General features: G+C 43.5%; 1 protein-coding gene across 1 annotated transcript in view; it reads right to left on the bottom strand.

Moving 5' to 3' along the window:
* The window catches only part of LOC138356779 (uncharacterized), a 1,086,029-nt gene that overhangs the window by 442,768 nt on the left and 623,800 nt on the right, over positions 1 to 19,461 (bottom strand). The gene's annotated exons all lie outside the window — the stretch shown is intronic.

Raw genomic sequence — 19,461 nt, 5'->3', positions numbered from 1 at the left:
CATATATAAGTCACTTACCAAACTGATAAATATCAAATTGAGAAACACACTGATAAAAAACTGATCCCAATACTCTAGTAATAATACTTCTTAAATAAATACCGGTAAGAGGTCCTGGGACATATATACACAAATATCTAGGGAGCTCAGACAGCGTGTGACCACCACCTCCTCTCCAACACCCAACATCCAGTAAGGAGTGAGCAAGCAGCCTCTGCACACCTGGGGCGGCAACATCGGTACCAACTCCGCCAAAATTATATAACTACCAATATCGAGCTCGAAAATAAACATTACAACATAGAGGAGAACACAATAGACTCTGGAACATACACATTTCTTCACTACACAAGAATATAATACACACAGTATAATATTATTATACATGTATACATAACACGAAGAATACCAACCTCACCAGGTTGGCAATACTTAAACTCTCGCAATGTTAAATTTGTAGTGTCTCGCAAACGATAGCAGGCGGCTTGACGTTTGCGAGGCACTACACATTAAAAAGTCAACACCAGCAATCAACAGCCAATTAATGCACAACTATATTCTACCCACCTCAAGACTCCGCTCCAATATAGAAGCATCAAGAAATATGCACCAATAGGCTTTCTACAATCACTTCCATTCAATACCCATTGTTTCGTGTTCTGTCTTGTGTTGATGAAATTAATACCCTATTAATGCCACCTCACCCCATCCACCTCACTCAAATGTAGATATAAACAAATCGGAGATGTGTAAGTTCTATTCAGTTGTGTATGTGTAAACTAAAGTCTTTGAAAATGTAATAAGTTTTATTATTTATTGTCGTCCCTTCAATTTCTAGTGTGTGGTCTGGTCAACATACTTCAGCCACGTTATTGTGACTCATCGCCTGCATAATAAGTTTTACGAAAAGCGCTCAAGTGTCGCATCAGACTAGAAATAAAAATGAATTTTGGAGAATTGATTTTTGAAATACCACCAACAGTGAAAAGAAATGTACGAAAGATAGAGAAAATTCGTGTTAGAATTATTAATCTTACTTTTTCGGTCATATTTAATAATATGACCGAAAAATGTATATACATTTGTATATGTATATACATATAAAAATTTTATGTATATATATATATATATATATATATATATATATATATATATATATATATATATATATATATATATATATATATATATATATGTATATATGTGTATATATATATATATGTATATATTGTGACGGAGTTCCCCCGCTTATAATTCTCCCACGCCTGCAGTAAGAGTCATGTCTACTTTTCCCAAGCGTTCTCTACGTTGCAGGCTACAATTTGATATATGGGAGAGAGTGAAGTGTTCTCGGAGAGCCGAGAAATTTGTGAAATAGTAATATTTTGGCCTGTGGTTCAGGCCCTTTAGGGAGCCAAGATGGCGCTTGCTTCCCTGATCTCCCGCCAAAACCGTGTGACGTCAGTGGCACCGGATTGGTCACCGACAGCAATGTGGCACCGGGAGCCAATGAAAACCTCCCGTAGCAAAAGTGACGTCACGAAGGAAGGGGGTCCGGCCAGCACACCACTCTGGCGCCATCAGTCAGACACGACACGTCATAGAGGTCGGACGTGCGACAAGTGGTCCTGTCAGTTGGACAGTTGTTCCCGCTCCCGTGGATTTACGCGTCACCTGAAGTCCGCCAGTACTCTGAGAAGTCTTCCCTAGTTCATGTGTTGAACCAGAAGAGGGAATTGATGGTTATTTGAGCAACAAGTGCTCCAGTCAGGTACTGTGCCAGTAGCAGTGAAGCCGTGCAGTGACGTACGTGACGTCTGTGGCAATTCACCAGTTCGTGACAGCGTAGTGGCTGACAGAGCCACTGGGTAGCTGGGGAAGAGAGGACTATTTGGGGAAACCGGACGACTGTAGCTGAGACGTAGGCGGCAGCCGTTGCTGGGAGAAGACGACGGCCAGGAGACCGACTCCAACCTTCAAGAAGTCAAGAAGGAGGACGGACCTGCAGTGAGGAGGCACGGAGACGACGCGCTAAACGGTGGGACGACGAGAGGCTCTGGTAGGACACGACGACGTGTAGTGTGGGGGCGTTCAAGACACGAGGACCAGGAGCTACATCTCGACTCTCATCGGAGGATAGGGTGAAGTAGGTGGTTCTAGTTCCCTCCCCATTCCCCTTTAGTTAGCTATATTATTTGGCTATATTATCTAGCCTGAGGATTTTATATGTCGTGAGCAAGTCTCACCCATGTCACGATAAAGCACCAGTGTGCTAGACAGTACTATCAAGAGTACTTGTAATATTCATGTTGATTATTGGTGTGTACAGGCACCAGGAACCAGTGATAAATTTACTGTGTTCTGTATATCTTTCTATAGATTTTTGATATGAACATATAGTGGTAAATTATATATAATATTATGCCAGTATTTGGAGGTTAGGCTATGTGCCCAGAAACTATTTATTTTCCATGTATTGATGATTGATATATATTCCATATATATGTCTATGTTCATTCAGTGAATAATCATTTGTGAGTACAGTGAATTATTGCGTTATCGCCCACGAGAGAAAGTACTGAAAACTCCAGTGTTAATATTTCATAATATATGGTTGAGTGAAGAACAATGTAAAGCCATTACAGTGATTCATTATAGCATTGATTGTAGAAAAGACTGTTTGAGCCTGAGTACAGTGTAACTGAGTAATACGGTTTATTTGTGCCAATATCGAGTGTGCGAGTTTCTAGTAATATTGGAGAATTTAAAGAAACAGCGCGCGTGAATCTAGAAAACAAGCAAAGCTTTCGCGCAGAGAGGCCATTGCGATCAGCTGTTCTTGACACTTGATGAGGGGGGGAGATGTTGCCTCCTTAGGATCGCATAATATCCGTGGGAATTATCGGCCGTGTCAGGATCAGTTGATTTATTAATTATTGTTTGGCCTTTGTGACATCTTTCATACATTTTAAGTAAAATACAAAACTATCTTTGTGTTTATATCATCCCCTCCATTGAACTTGTGGCTATATTATACCGGTAAACATAGAGTGATAACAATAAGTACCTGCCTGATTCCTGATCTTTTGAGTGTGACCTTGCCAAGGCTACCACTGATTCCACCAGTCCACTGATGGTGTTACTGGCCACCTAAAAACACCAGTTGGCGACCTTGTGATTAACCGTAGAGCCCTATTGTTGGGGAGGGCACACGACAGTCGATGTGATCGAGTCGTGTTCTCACTCTTTCTTAATAAGAGGCCGTTAAGATTGACTGGGAGACTCTCCTGGCGTGCAGTGGCGCCGTGAGGATCGAGGGAAGACCCGCAGGGCTACGGTGAGTAACCTTGAGCATAACTATTGCTCACCCCGGACTAGAGAGAAGAGAGGTGAAACCCCCAACATTGGCGACCTTGCCAGGATTTCGATCGAAGTAAAGGTTGCAGTGGTGGTACTTGGCAGTGGTGTTAGAGATCAGGTGCAGGTTAACACTCGTAGCACAAGATGGAGGATGATAAAGTAACCAGGTTTATTGACTCTAGAGATGAACAGGTGCTGGAAGAGTGCACCAAGGCACAGTTACAGGCTATAGCGGATCATTTTGGAATAAAGCTGAAATCTGCCAGAGTTGGTGAAAGAAGACTAGAGATAATGGCTCAGCTCAAGGCTCGAGACGAAGCTTTGGGGGAGGAACGGCCCCAAACACCTGCCAGTGAGGGTGAACACCTGAGTATTGGTGGAAGCAGCAGGGGATCCAGCGGCAGCAGGCACAGCATAAAGCTGGAAATAATGAAGCTGCAGCTAGAAGCACAGCAGCGTAAGGAAGAGCGAGAAGCAGAAGCGCAGCTGAGGAGAGAGGAAGCACAGCAGCGCAAAGAAGAGCGAGAAGCAGAAGCGCAGCTGAGGAGAGAAGAGGCACAGCAGCGCAAAGAAGAGCGAGAAGCACAACAGCGCAAAGAGGAGCGAGAAGCAGAAGCACAGATGAAGCGTGAGGAGCGAGAAGCACAACTGCGCCGAGAAGAACAAGAGCGAGAAGCACAGATGAAGCGTGAGGAGCGAGAAGCACAACTGCGCCGAGAAGAACAAGAGCGAGAAGCACAGATGAAGCGTGGGGAGCGAGAAGCACAACTGCGCCGAGAAGAACAAGAGCGAGAAGCACAGCTACGCAGGGAAGAACACGAGAGAGAAGCACAACTACGCAGGGAAGAACACGAGCGAGAAGCTAGGATGAGACAACAGGAAATAGATGCTAACAAGGAGGTGGAGCTGAAGCGAGCTGAACTGGGACTAGGTGCCCCTGCCCCGCCACAGGAAGACCGACGAGTGAGGGAACGAGACCTGCCGGTCTTTGTGCCTAGTGAAGCCGAAAGTTTCTTCGATCACTTTGAGAGAGTTGCTGCTATGAAGAGGTGGCCGAGGGCGGAGTGGGCGGAGTTGGTCCAAGGGAGGCTCACAGGTGAAGCTCGTGAAGCCTTCACTATGCTCGACTTCCAAGAATGCACCAACTACGATGCAGTAAAACGAGCTGTGCTCCGTTCCTTTAAACTCACGCCAGAGTGTTACAGAAAGAGGTTTAGAGAATGTACCCGGTTGCCAGGAAAATCGTATGCGGAGACGGCGAGGGACATGGAAAGAAAGTTCCTTAAGTGGATGGACTCTGAAGAAGCGGGGTCGGCCGAAGAAATCAAGGACCTGATGGTCATGGAAAAGTTTATGTCCGTGCTCTCTCCTGAGATCAGGATGAGGATAAAGGAGGCAGACATAAAGAACCTGAGGGCCGCAGCCGACCGGGCCGACATGTTAGAAGAAGCCCTACGCCCACGCCGAGAGGGACAGAACCGACTACCCGCATACGTCGGAAACGATAGGAGTTATAGAAGGACGGATGGATGGAGGACAGGAACGAGTTCTCCCAAGTCCCATTTCTCAAGTTGGAACACCCGAGGATCAAAAGGTACTGTAGAACCAATCAAGAAGAACCAAGCGGAGAGCTCGGGAGCTGTTGTTGCGACCAAGGAGTCAACAAGCGGTGCGGGAAAGATGCAGGGTGCGACGGCCTCTGGAGGCAGTGCTAAGGCGAGCGGTGGCGGATGGTCTCCGCCGAGGGGCCGCTGCTACAACTGCGGAATACCCGGACACGTCGCGCGGGAATGCAGACGCCCTAAGCAGCGGGGACACGTTGCTTTAGTGATGTTCGAGGACCAGAGGGCCGAGAGAGTGCGGGATGAACCCGTGCTGAGTGGGGAGAAGAAAGTTCACCCATTCTTGTGTCAAGGAACCGTAAGGATGGGGGATGCAGACCCCATCCCCGTGAAGATCTTAAGAGACACCGGGGCTGACTTTACCCTGGTAAGTGAAACCCTGTTCCCCGAAGGTTACGAAAGTACCAGTGTGGGGGTGGCAAGTGTGACCACTGTGGGAGGCCCAGTGAGGATGCCCCTACACCAGGTGACTTTAAATTCCGACTATGGCTGCCAGACCCTAGTGGTGGGAGTCTGTACATCAATGCCCAAGATGGAGGCGCAGGTCATCTTGGGGAATGACGCGTGTGGAGGATATGTCCTTCCGAATCTTGTGAAAGGCGAAGAATGCCTAGAACAATACAAGGAGACGGGCGGAGAGTGGAACGCCTGTGGGGGCGAGAAGGGAATCGCACCGGTGGCGTTCCCAGTTTGTGCTGTGATACCAAGACGACGCGAAGAACAAGGAGGTTGTGGATCTGATGGGGCTGAGGAGACAACTGACAGCCCGGGAATAGATCGCCTCTTCGTAGAACCCGGAGAACGAGCGGAGGGCGGAGATAGCCCAAGTGGTGAGTTGCAGGTGACCCTCACCAGTTCTCTAGGGGTAGACCGCGCTCGTCTTGAACAGTTGCAGCAGGAGTTCCCCGATTTGATTAGTGAGGCCCAAGGAGGACGTGTTGGCCCTGAGAAGGCTACTCATTTTTACCTTCACGACGGCATGCTGATGAGGCAGTGGAGACCTGTGAGGGTGGAGGCCGGGGAAGAGTCCCTAAGCACGAGGCACCAGGTAGTGTTGCCGGCCCAGTGCAGAGCGGCCGTGTTGGACCTAGCGCACTCCGTGGACTCTGCAGGTCACCTGGGAGTGACTAAGACGCTGCGAAGGATCAGGGATTACTTTTACTGGCCAGGTATGGACGCCGAGGTGAGGCGCTATTGTAAGACGTGCTTACCATGCCAGAGGGCAGGGAAGAGCCAGTCCGCGATACCGAAGGCCCCATTGATCCCTGTTCCAGCGTTTGGGCCTGCTTTCGAGCGTCTGCTAGTTGATGGAGTGGGTCCTTTGCCAAGGACGAAGAAAGGGAACACCTACCTAATGACAATAATGTGCACATCCACCAAGTTTCCGGAAGCCGTCCCGATGCGACGTTTAACATCGCAAGGAGTAGCCAGCCAACTGCAGCGATTTTTCTCGTGGGTGGGGATGCCCAAAGAGATCCAGACAGACTGCGCAAGCATATTTTAGTCGAAGTGGTTCCGACAGACGATGGCAGGATGGGGAGTGACTCAGATTCGATCGTCGCCCTACCGACCGCAGTCGCAGGGGGCGATCGAAAGATTCCACTCCACATTGAAGACTGTGCTGAGAGTGTTCTGCGCAGAACAGGGGGCTGAGTGGGATGAGGCTATATACCCTGCGTTATTTGCCATACGCAACGCGGTGGTAGAATCACTGGGATTCTCACCATTCCAGCTAGTGTATGGACACGAGGTGAGAAGTCCCCTGTCCATGCTGAGGGAACAATGGACACCGGCAGCGACCGTGGGAACGGTGAACGAATATGTTCAGAAGTTTAAAGAACGTCTCACTCTAGCGAAGGAACTGGCTGGGAAACACCTGAAGGAGGCGCAGCGTAAGATGTCGGAGTGGTACGACAAGAGAGCTACACAGAGGGATTTCCAGGTCGGGTCCCAAGTAATGGTCTTGCTTCCAGGTAAAGGTAGGGTGACCGAGCCACGGTTCGAGGGACCATACCGAGTGCTGCGACGGTTGGGTCCGGTGTCGTACGAAATTGGGAAGTCGGACAGATCCCGAAAGAAACAGGTGTGTCACGTGGACCGCCTGAAGCCCTTCTTCACTGTGGAAGGAGGAACCGCCAGGCAGGAAGGAACGATGACCCGGGAACCCCAGCAGAAGACAGTTCTATGCGTACAGGTGGACCAAGAACTCCCGGAGGAGGAAGGAAAGTGGTCCAGGGCGGATGGCACCCGTCTCACCAACACTGAGAGTCTGGCAAACATCAAGGACAAGCTGTCACATCTGGAAGGGCAACAGAGAGCGGACCTGACGGACCTACTGAGAAAGAATGCCTCCCTCTTCACCAACGTGCCCCGACGACACAGGAGTGTGACGCACGAGGTGGAGGTGAGGGACGCCAGGCCCGTCAAACAGAGCGCGTACAGGGTGAGCCCAGAGAAGCGAGAGCTGATGAGAAAGGAGGTGGAGTACCTCCTTGAGAACGACCTTGCGGAGCCTAGTAAAAGTGAGTGGAGTTCCCCGTGCCTGTTGGTGAGGAAAAGCGACGGAACATACCGCTTTTGTACAGATTACAGGAGGGTGAACTCCATCACAGTGGCGGATTCTCACCCCATGCCAAGAGTGAGTGACTGCATTGACCAGGTGGGCAGTGCACGGTATGTATCCAAGGTGGATCTTCTCAAGGGGTACTACCAGATCTCCCTGACTCCTGAGGCCAGGAAGATATCAGCTTTCGCGACTCCTGATGGGCTGTACCAGTACAAGGTGTTGCCCTTCGGCATGAAAAACAGCGGCAGCTGCTTCCAGCGAATGATGAACGAACTGTCATCGGCCAAGGTGAAGTCACTCCAGTTGATAACAAAGTAGCAGCCATAAAGGAATACCCCGTGCCCAAGAAGCGCAAGGAGTTGCTCAGGTACCTCGGAATGATAGGGTACTATCGTGGGTTCTGCCGGAATTTCTCCACGGTAGCGCATCCCCTAACCGAGCTACTCTCCAAGAATGTAAGATGGAGATGGGGAGAGGCCTGCCAAGAGTCTTTTGAAAAGACCAAGAAATTGTTGACGGAGGCCCCAGTATTGATATCTCCAGATTTTTCAGCCGGTTTAATCCTGTACGTGGACGCCAGCGACGTTGGAATAGGGGCCATGTTGGCTCAAGAACGGAGTGAAGTACATAGGCCAGTAGCCTTCTACTCGAAGAAGTTCGTAAAATACAAGCGGGCCTACAGCACCGTTGAGAAGGAGGCATTGGCGCTAGTTATGGCCCTGAAGCACTTTGATGTGTACGTGGGAGGAGGGGCGAGACCTGTCCTAGTATTCACCGATCACAACCCTCTCACATTTTTATACAAGATGAAGAATTCCAACCAACGTCTAACGAGGTGGGCGTTGTTACTGCAAGAATACCGGCTGGAAATCAAACACATCAAGGGGAAGAACAACGTAGTAGCGGACGCCCTATCCCGCATACACTAACGAGACATGACTCTTATTTTAAGGGGAGGGGTATGTGACGGAGTTCCCCACCTTATAATTCTCCCACGCCTGCAGTAAGAGTCATGTCTACTTTTCCCAAGCGTTCTCTACGTTGCAGGCTACAATTTGATATATGGGAGAGAGTGAAGTGTTCTCGGAGAGCCGAGAAATTTGTGAAATAGTAATATTTTGGCCTGTGGTTTAGGCCCTTTAGGGAGCCAAGATGGCGCTTGCTTCCCTGATCTCCCGCCAAAACCGTGTGACGTCAGTGGCACCGGATTGGTCACCGACAGCAATGTGGCACCGGGAGCCAATGAAAACCTCCCGTAGCAAAAGTGACGTCACGAAGGAAGGGGGTCCGGCCAGCGCGCCACTCTGGCGCCATCAGTCAGACACGACACGTCATAGAGGTCGGACGTGCGACAAGTGGTCCTGTCAGTTGGACAGTTGTTCCCGCTCCCGTGGATTTACGTGTCACCTGAAGTCCGCCAGTACTCTGAGAAGTCTTCCCTAGTTCATGTGTTGAACCAGAAGAGGGAATTGACAGTTATTTGAGCAACAAGTGCTCCAGTCAGGTACTGTGCCAGTAGCAGTGAAGCCGTGCAGTGACGTACGTGACGTCTGTGGCAATTCACCAGTTCGTGACAGCGTAGTGGCTGACAGAGCCACTGGGTAGCTGGGGAAGAGAGGACTATTTGGGGAAACCGGACGACTGTAGCTGAGACGTAGGCGGCAGCCGTTGCTGGGAGAAGACGACGGCCAGGAGACCGACTCCAACCTTCAAGAAGTCAAGAAGGAGGACGGACCTGCAGTGAGGAGGCACGGAGACGACGCGCTAAATGGTGGGATGACGAGAGGCTCTGGTAGGACACGACGACGTGTAGTGTGGGGGCGTTCCCGACACGAGGACCAGGAGCTACATCTCGACTCTCATCGGAGGATAGGGTGAAGTAGGTGGTTCTAGTTCCCTCCCCATTCCCCTTTAGTTAGCTATATTATTTGGCTATATTATCTAGCCTGAGGATTTTATATGTCGTGAGCAAGTCTCACCCATGTCACGATAAAGCACCAGTGTGCTAGACAGTACTATCAAGAGTACTTGTAATATTCATGTTGATTATTGGTGTGTACAGGCACCAGGAACCAGTGATAAATTTACTGTGTTGTGTATATCTTTCTATAGATTTTTGATATGAACATATAGTGGTAAATTATATATAATATTATGCCAGTATTTGGAGGTTAGGCTATGTGCCCTGAAACTATTTATTTTCCATGTATTGATGATTGATTTATATACCATATATATGTCTATGTTCATTCAGTGAATAATCATTTGTGAGTACAGTGAATTATTGCGTTATCGCCCACGAGAGAAAGTACTGAAAACTCCAGTGTTAATATTTCATAATATATGGTTGAGTGAAGAACAATGTAAAGCCATTACAGTGAATCATTATAGCATTGATTGTAGAAAAGACTGTTTGAGCCTGAGTACAGTGTAACTGAGTAATACGGTTTATTTGTGCCAATATCGAGTGTGCGAGTTTCTAGTAATATTGGAGAATTTAAAGAAACAGCGCGCGTGAATCTAGAAAACAAGCAAAGCTTTCGCGCAGAGAGGCCATTGCGATCAGCTGTTCTTGACACTTGATGAGGGGGGGAGATGTTGCCTCCTTAGGATCGCATAATATCCGTGGGAATTATCGGCCGTGTCAGGATCAGTTGATTTATTAATTATTGTTTGGCCTTTGTGACATCTTTCATACATTTTAAGTAAAATACAAAACTATCTTTGTGTTTATATCATCCCCTCCATTGAACTTGTGGCTATATTATACCGGTAAACATAGAGTGATAACAATAAGTACCTGCCTGATTCCTGATCTTTTGAGTGTGACCTTGCCAAGGCTACCACTGATCCCACCAGTCCACTGATGGTGTTACTGGCCACCTAAAAACACCAGTTGGCGACCTTGTGATTAACCGTAGAGCCCTATTGTTGGGGAGGGCACACGACAGTCGATGTGATCGAGTCGTGTTCTCACTCTTTCTTAATAAGAGGCCGTAAAGATTGACTGGGAGACTCTCCTGGCGTGCAGTGGCGCCGTGAGGATCGAGGGAAGACCCGCAGGGCTACGGTGAGTAACCTTGAGCATAACTATTGCTCACCCCGGACTAGAGAGAAGAGAGGTGAAACCCCCAACAATATATATATATGTGCAAACAAGCCTGAATGGTCCCCAGGACTATATACAAGGACTATATTTTGGGGTGTGAGTTTTCAGTTATATATATATGTATATATATAAGTATATATATATTGGTGTATACTGGCAGTAGGTTTTCTTTCAAACATGTTTCATTGAATATGACCGCATATTCTGTATTTATTATTTTCTGGTTTAGGGCTTCTATTCCTCTAACTATTTTCTTAGCATCAGGGCTTAATTGAAATAGGAGTTCTCCAAAACTCATTTTCGTACTTTTAAGGTGAAGAAAAGAAGTGATTTACTATAGAGTGTATTACACTTATTTATATAATTTGCACAACGTTTCGAACCTCCAAGGTTCATTCTCAAGTGAACAGATCTTACAATACTAGTTGATTTTATACCCGCACTTGGTCAGGTGATAATACAATAAAGGTGAAAACATGGGGGATACATAAGGGATAAATGTGAGGTGAAACAAAGAGGCTGCAGAAGGCTTATTGGCCCATACGAGGCAGCTCCTATCTAAACACAAAGATTAATCCAGTGTAATTGGCCTATTATGTTGGACATTGTCTTCTGTGTTGGCATCGATATGTTCTTGTCTTGTCCTTACTCTCATGGTGGGTAGAGTAAATAGTTCCGTGATTTGGGTGTTCATGGTAGGTCGCTCTATTCTTATGTGAATTGCCTCAAGAATTTGTAATCTTCTTGCATCTTGGGTTTTGTCTATTATGCAGGTATTCTTGTTCAACATTTCTCTTGTTAGAGTAATGTCATGGGCTTGTCTCATGTGATTCCTAGGGGCACCAGATTGAAGATGGCATGTCAAACGCCTCGTCAGCTTGGTCGACGTCATACCTATGTACTTACATTGAAGGTTACATCCTTCGTGGGGGCAAGTGTACATGTATACAACGCTTGACTGCTGTAGAGGGTTCTCCGTCGGCTTCGGGCTGTTTTTGATAAGGAGTTCGGAAGTCTTCTTGGTTTTGTAGAATATTATCAGGTTTATGTTTTGGTTAGGAGTAGTGCTTTTTACTCCTTTACGGATTATTTCTTTCATTATTCTTTCCTCTTTTATATGTTCACTGTGCATGGTTGATTTGTAATATAATTTTATTGGGGGTGTTGTGGTTTCTGTTCTAGGTTCTGAATTATACCAACGGTCCAAGTGTCTTCTTATAGCAGCGTTTATTTCCGCGTTGCTATATCCGTTATTCACCAATACCTGAGTTACTCTTTCAAACTCTCTACTCACGTTGCTCCATTCAGAGCAGTGGGAAAGCGCTCGACGAATATAAGCATTGAGAACACTGGCTTTGTATCTTTGGGGGCACTCACTTCTACCGTTCAGGCATAATCCTATGTTGGTTGGCTTGGTATATACGTTGGTGATTAAAGAGGTTCCTGTTTTTGTTATTATTAATAACAAAACAATATATATATATATATATATATATATATATATATATATATATATATATATATATATATATATATATATATATATATATATATGTCGTACCAAGTAGCCAGAACGCACTTCTCAGCCTACTATGCAAGGCCAGATTTGCCTAATAAGCCAAGTTTTCATGAATTAATTGTTTTTCGACTACCTAACCTACCTAACCTAACCTAACCTAACTTTTTAGGCTACCTAACCTAACCTAACCTATAAAGATAGGTTAGGTTAGGTTAGGTAGGGTTGGTTAGGTTTGGTCATATATCTACGTTAATTTTAACTCCAATAAATTTTTTTTTACCTCATACATAATGAAATGGGTAGCTTTATCATTTCATAAGAAAAAAATTAGAGAAAATATATTAATTCATGAAATCTTGGCTTATTAGGCAAATCGGGCCTTGCATAGTTGGCTGAGAATTGCGTTCTGGCTATTAGGTACGACATATATATATATATATATATATATATATATATATAATATATATATATATATATATATATATATATATATATATATTTATATATATATATAATGTCGTACCTAGTAGCCAGAACGCCCTTATCGGCCTACTATGCAAGGCCCGATTTGCCTAATAAGCCAAGTTTTCCTGAATTAAGTTATTTTCTCTAATTTTTTTCCTATGAAATGATAAATCTACCCATTTCATTATGTATGTTGTCAATTTTTTTTATTGGAGTTTAAATTAACGTAGATATATGACCAAACCTAACCAACCCTACCTAACCTAACCTAACCTATCTTTATAGGTTAGGTTAGATTAGGTAGCCGAAAAAGTTAGGTTAGGTTAGGTTAGGTAGGTTAGGTAGTCGAAAAACAATTAATTCATGAAAACTTGGCTTATTAGGCAAATTGGGCCTTGCATAGTAGGCTGATAAGTGCGTTCTGGCTATTAGGTACGACATATATATATATATATATATATATATATATATATATATATATATATATATATATATATATATATATATATATATATATATATATATATATATATATATATGTCGTACCTAATAGCCAGAACGCACTTCTCAGCCTACTATTCAAGGCCCGATTTGCCTAATAAGCCAAGTTTTCATGAATTAATGTTTTTTCGTCTACCTAACCTACCTAACCTAACCTAACCTAGCTTTTTTTGGCTACCTAACCTAACCTTACCTATAAATATAGGTTAGGTTAGGTTAGGTAGGGTTGGTTAGGTTCGGTCATATATCTACGTTAATTTTAACTCCAATAAAAAAAAATTGACCTCATACATAGAGAAAAGGGTTGCTTTATCATTTCATAAGAAAAAAATTATAGTAAATATATTAATTCAGGAAAACTTGGCTTATTAGGCAAATCGGGCCTTGAATAGTAGGCTGAGAAGTGAGTTCTGGCTACTAGGTACGACATATATATATATATATATATATATATATATATATATATATATATATATATATATATATATATATATATATATATATATATATATATATATATATATATATTATATATATTAGTATATTTTGGTACCAGTCTTTCCTGTAGACATATATTATTAAATATGACCGAAAAAGTAAGATTAATAATTCTAACACGAATTTTCTCAATCTTTCGTACATTACGCTTCACTGTTGGAGGTAAATTAAAAATCAATTCTCCAAAATTCATTTTTATTTCTAGTCTGACGCGACACTTGAGCGCGTTTTGTAAAACTTATTACATTTACTGACTGCAGTGTGGAAACCTCCGCTCTTTTCCATGACTGTTACATCTAGAAAGGGCAGCTTCCCATCCTTTTCCATCTCGTAAGTGAAACGCAGCACGGAACTCTGCTGTGAACGCCAAGAAATCCGGACTCCACCTGCCAAAGATTATTGGGGAATATAAACCTGGATATGCGTATGGAAATGTCAAGACACACAAGCCTGGAAACCCACTTCGGCCAATCATTAGCCAGATACCCACACCCACGTACAGACTGGTGAAGCGACTCAACGGCCTGCTGACTCCTTATGTCCCTTGCCCCTTCAGCCTGAAGTCGCCAAAGGAATTTGTTGACTTACTGTGGGGCACACGGGCCACAGGGATAAGAGCCTCGTTGGACGTAGAATCACTGTTCACCAACGTACCTGTGGACGAGACAATCGGGATGATAGCCGACAGAGTGTATCGCGATCCAGCCTGTACTCCTCTTGACATACCAGAAAATATCCTAAGGAAACTACTCCAAGCTTGTACTAAAGAGGCACCCTTCTTGAGCCCGGATGGGCACATGTATAAGCAAGTAGATGGGGTCGCCATGGGTTCTCCCCTAGGTGTCCTGTTTGCAAACTTCTACATGGGTACCATCGAGCAAAAAGTCTTAGTCGACATGAACTTGAAACCGGCCATATACTGCAGGTATGTTGACGACATTTTTACACAGGTACCTGATGTCAGACATCTGCAGGAGCTGAAGGAGGCATTTGAGCAGAGTTCCGTGCTGCGTTTCACTTACGAGATGGAAAAGGATGGGAAGCTGCCCTTTCTAGATGTAACAGTCATGGAAAAGAGCGGAGGTTTCCACACTGCAGTCTACACTAAGGAAACGAACATAGGAATGTGCCTAAATGCCAACAGCGACTGCCCAGACAGGTACAAGAGGAGTGTTGTTAATGCATATGTCGACCGTGCTCTCAGCCACAGCTCAGAATGGAAGCAAGTCGACGAAGAACTCTGTAGGGTAAGGCAGGTCCTAGTCAACAACGGCTTCTCCAATGGTTTCGTCGAAGACATCATAAGAAGGAAAGTGAAATGCCATGCAACCTCTGAGGAGACAACTAACACAACACCAATACCCTCTATTAGACTATTTTACAGGAACTTCTTTTCCACAGCTCATAAAACGTAGGAAAGGGTCCTGAAAGATATTGTTAATAGAAACGTTATCCCTACAGACAAAAATCAGAGGATACAACTGACGATTTACTATAAAACCAGAAAAACGGCCAGCCTACTCATGAGAAACTCTCCAGACACAAAGCAGAACGCTTTAAAAGAGACCAACGTCGTCTATGCCTTCAAATGCCCTCTGGGGACTGTAAGCTCCAAAAAAACCAGTATATAGGCAAGACAACAACATCTCTTTCTAGGCGTTTAACGATGCATAAGCAACAGGGCTCCATTAAGGAACATATAATCTCTTCCCACAACCAAACCATCGCCAGAGAAATCCTAGTAAACAACACAGAAATCATAGATAGATACAGCGATAGCAGGCGGCTTGACGTCTGCGAGGCACTACACATCAAGAAGTCAACACCAGCAATCAACAGCCAATTAATGCACAACTATATTCTACCCACCTCAAGACTCCGCTCCAATATAGAAGCATCAAGAAATATGGACCAATAGGCTTTCTACAAATCACTTCCATTCAATACCCATTGTTTCGTGTTCTGTCTTGTGTTGATGAATTTAATACCCTATTAATACCACCTCACCCCATCCACCTCACTCAAATGTAGATATAAACAAATCGGAGATGTGTAAGTTCTATTCAGTTGTGTATGTGTAAACTAAAGTCTTTGAAAATGTAATAAGTTTTACGAAACGCGCTCAAGTGTCGCATCAGACTAGAAATAAAAATGAATTTTGGAGAATGGATTTTTGAATTACCACCAACAGTGAAAAGAAATGTACGAAAGATAGAGAAAATTCGTGTTAGAATTATTAATCTTTCTTTTTCGATCATATTTAATAATATATGTCTACAGGAAAGACTGCTACCAAAATATACTAATATATATATTTATATATATATATATATATATATATATATATATATATATATATATATATATATATATATATATATATAAATTATATATATATATATATATGTCGTACCTAGTAGCCAGAACACACTTCTCAGCCTACTATGCAAGGCCCGATTTGCCTAATAAGCCAAATTTTCCTGAAATAATATATTTTCTCTAATTTTTTTCTTATGAAATGATAAAGCAACCCATTTCATTACGTATGAGAACAATTTTTTTTATGGTAGTTAAAATTTACGTAGATATATGACCGAACCTAACCAACCCTACCTAACCTAACCTAACCTATCTTTATAGGTTAGGTTAGGTTAGGTAGCCTAAAAAGCTTGGTTAGGTTAGGTTAGGTAGGTTAGGTAGTCGAAAAAACAATTCATGAAAACTTGGCTTATTAGGCAAATCGGGCCTTGCATAGTAGGCCGAGAAGTGCGTTCTGGCTACTAGGTACGACATATATATATATATATATATATATATATATATATATATATATATATATATATATATATATATATATATATATATATATATATATATATATATATATTGTTTTGTTTTGTTATTAATAATAACAAAAACAGGAACCTCTTTAATCACCAACGTATATACCAAGCCAACCAACATAGGATTATGCCTGAACGGTAGAAGTGAGTGCCCCCAAAGATACAAAGCCAGTGTTCTCAATGCTTATATTCGTCGAGCGCTTACCTACTGCTCTGAATGGAGCAACGTGAGTAGAGAGTTTGAAAGAGTAACTCAGGTATTGGTGAACAACGGATATAGCAACGCGGAAATAAACGTTGCTATAAGAAGACACTTGGACCGTTGGTATAATTCAGAACCTAGAACAGAAACCACAACACCCCCAATAAAATTATATTACAAATCAACCATGCACAGTGAACATATAAAAGAGGAGAGAATAATGAAAGAAATAATCCGTAAAGGAGTAAAAAGCACTACTCCTAACCAAAACATAAACCTGATAATATTCTACAAAACCAAGAAGACTTCCGAACTCCTTATCAAAAACAGCCCGAAGCCGACGGAGAACCCTCTACAGCAGTCAAGCGTTGTATACATGTACACTTGGCCCCACGAAGGATGTAACCTTCAATGTAAGTACATAGGTATGACGTCGACCAAGCTGGCGAGGCGTTTGACATGCCATCTTCAATCTGGTGCCCCTAGGAATCACATGAGACAAGCCCATGACATTACTCTAACAAGAGAAATGTTGAACAAGAATACCTGCATAATAGACAAAACCCAAGATGCAAGAAGATTACAAATTCTTGAGGCAATTCACATAAGAATAGAGCGACCTACCATGAACACCCAAATCACGGAACTATTTACTCTACCCACCATGAGAGTAAGGACAAGACAAGAACATATCGATGCCAACACAGAAGACAATATCCAACATAATAGGCCAATTACACTGATGACACCTAGTACAGGAAACACATCCTATTGTATTTGGGATTAGTAATTAGGTGTTGGAAATTTCTAACATAACTCCAGGGGGAGGGGTAATTACGCGTCGCAGTACATTGTTAAGTACTGCCATACCTGTTCCTCTTCCCAGAAGTTATATTCATCAAGTTAGTACGTTAGTAAGTACATATCGGATGTCCCGGGTCTATGTGACAAGTATAATCTGTTGTCACGGGTACATCTATGTAATGATTAATGTATTATTCATATGTCTCTTTGATATCAAGGAGATTCTGAATCTACAGTGAGATCAATGTCTAGGGTGTTATTTTGTTTGGTGTTATTTCTATCGTGTCGTTGCACGTGCCCCGTGTATTGTGTTGGGATGGCGGGCGGTGTGGTTGTGTTTGTCGCTTGTGTGCAAGTGTTTATTTTCTTGTCTTGGTGATTGCTTTATTCTTTGTACAAAATTTATGTTATTTATGTTCTCGTCTGTAGTTTTTTTGGGTGTCATGTTACTTGGTTGTTGGTGCCCTTAATTGTGTCCGGTTCTGCTCCTTTGTGTGCAGGGTCGGACTGCCCATGCTTGTGTTTTTCTTCCTCCCCCCCCCTTTCTGTTTTAGGGGTGGTTGGCTTTCTGTACATTTGTTACGGATTTGTTTTTGTTATTGTCCTTATGTCATTTATGTGTCATTTATTTGTTGTGTATTTTATGCAGTTTCTTTGCTTGTGTCCCTTTGTGTGTATTTTATTTTCTTGGTTGCTATTTGCACGATTGTTTTGTGTTTCTTCCCTGGCTCCTGCGTGGGCCTCTTCCTTTGCTCTGTACCAAATTTATTATTTATGCCTTTTTTATGGTGTGTGGCGCATGCCTTTTGCGTGTTATTGTGCTCCTCTGTATTTGTCGTTATGTTCATGTTTTGTTGTTGTTCTTTTTGCTTTTTATATGATGTATTTTGTCTAGTTCCTGTGCAATGTGGTTTTGTGTTATTTTTTCAATTATCTCCTTGTTATGTGATTTGTACTTTGGCTTTTTATATCAATAAAAAAACCCTTCATATTCTTGAGGTCCAGTATCTGCTATGTTCAATGTCACATTACACAAGGGTTTAAGTTTCAACTTGTTAGCTGCTTGTTGAGTGATGAACGTTCTCTGTGATCCCTGGTCGAATAGACCTCTTGTAATGATTCTAGAATTCTTGTTATTCAACTGTAGTTGTGCAGTAGGTAATGTGACATTATTATGGAACTTGGTATAAAGCACCTGAACATCTTGTCGTACCTTACAGCACTGCACAGTGGTGGAAGTGTCCTGTTCCACCTGGAGTTTAGGCGATTTTGGCCTATTAATTCCACATAATGCAGAATGATGTTGATCCTGGTGGCACCTGTTATATAAGCGTAATGGGGTGGTGCAGGCATTAGAATCATGTGGCATCAAGCACCTAATGCACTTGTGCAGTTCCTTGAGGCGCTTTATCCCAGAAACGCAATCAGGAAAGGGTTGACACTGATAAATGGCATGATTTATGTGGCAGAATAGACAGCATCTCCTTCCTGTAGTAGATGCAGGAGTCACAACTTTGGGTGACGTTTGGACTACAGGTTTAGAAGGGCTGAGTGGATGAGCATCCATGCTGTTATTTTTTCGCACCTTGCAGCACTGTACTTGAGTGGATTTTCTATCTCTCACTCTGGGTTTTGAATTCTTTAATTTAGCATGCTTGCACAGTGCAGAATGATGCTGGGCCCCTTCGATACCTATTGTATGTGTTCAATAGGGTCTCACAGCTGGTTGCATTATGCGGTTTGAGACACCTGGTACATCTGTGTAACTGTTTGAGTCGTCTGACTCGGGTATCTCTATTAGGATAACTTGTACATGGGGAATGATCTTGATGGCAAAACAAACAACCCTCGACCTACAGCTCGTTTAAGGGTCACCGGTTTAGGTGAAACTGCAACTACAGGTTGTGAAGGCTTTGCTGCTTGCATATGCTTGCTGTTTTGTTTCTTAGGAGTACTTGTTGTACTCTTAGGT

The sequence above is a fragment of the Procambarus clarkii genome, chromosome 74 (assembly GCF_040958095.1).
Source record: "Procambarus clarkii isolate CNS0578487 chromosome 74, FALCON_Pclarkii_2.0, whole genome shotgun sequence".
NCBI classification, from domain to species: Eukaryota; Metazoa; Arthropoda; class Malacostraca; order Decapoda; family Cambaridae; genus Procambarus; species Procambarus clarkii.
This window is presented reverse-complemented; position numbering and strand designations above follow the sequence as displayed.